Here is a 1,125-nt window from a genome sequence, read left to right as displayed (position 1 = left end):
TTCCCTTTATTCTTTTCAAAGCAAGAACTCTGAATCTAATCTCTTTTGTTCAACTTTCCTCTTGACGATCACCAATAACAACTTATAACACCCCTCCTAAACAATTACAAATATCCATAACCCTTTGAATGGCCAAAAAACACTCACTCCACCTTTGGGAATGTGAGCGTTGCATTCTTAAATTTACTTCCTGCTGTCTGTGGGCAATGGCAAAATTAGGAGATCCTGAAAAGAAAACATTTAACATAATTGCCAAGTCCTCCAAAAGGTAGTTGTATCACTTGTTGTCCAGTCTCTGCATAATGGGAAAGTGCAGGGCTTGAATTTTGTCTAGAGTAGTCTGTGAGGGTGGTTTCATCTCAGCTAGCCACACCTTGAAATTGTTCTGAGAAAATTGTGGTCCAAAGCCATTTTTTAGGTGTTATTTTTTAGCTTTATGGTATTTTATTATAATCCTGGTATTAAAAGTGTGAACCAGCACTGCCCAACCTCTATGGCTAACTAGTATGGCTGTTGGGATTAAAGGTGTGTGCCACCACTGCCTGGTTTATAGGGTTGACGAGTGTGACTAGCTTTGCATTTGGAGCTTCAGGAATGCTTTATTTGTTAGATGATAAACAAAGTATCACTATAAAAAATATCCCAAGAACAGCACAAGAATCAGATATAGATTCAGAGATGCATTTGTTTTCACACTCAGAATCTCATAAAAACATTAAACTGGAATGTGGGGGGGCAATATGTGTGTATGTGTGTGTATATCTATAGTGTAAGACAGAGAGAGAGAGAGAGAGAGAGAGAGAGAGAGAGAGAGAGAGAGAGAGAGAGAAGATAGAGAAAGAAATAAGCCTGTGACGTGACATTATGAGATAAGGAACCTCTAAATATGCTGTTGAGCTCATTTCCATTGACCATCTACTGTTGGGCATGTGGTCTACCCTTAAGAGTAGCTTGAGCCAGGCATTGGTGGCATACACCTTTAACCCCAACACTCAGGAGGCAGAGTCAGGGCATATCTCTGTGATTTCAAGGCCAGCTTTGTCAAAAGAGAGTTCCAAGACAGACACGAAAGCTACAGAGGAACCCTACTTAAAAGTGAGAAGAGAAAGAGAGAGACAGAGAGAG

This window comes from Chionomys nivalis, chromosome 3, assembly GCF_950005125.1.
Source record: "Chionomys nivalis chromosome 3, mChiNiv1.1, whole genome shotgun sequence".
Lineage (NCBI taxonomy): Eukaryota > Metazoa > Chordata > Mammalia > Rodentia > Cricetidae > Chionomys > Chionomys nivalis.
The sequence above is the reverse complement of the archived record's forward strand: the minus strand, read 5'-3'. Positions refer to the sequence as shown.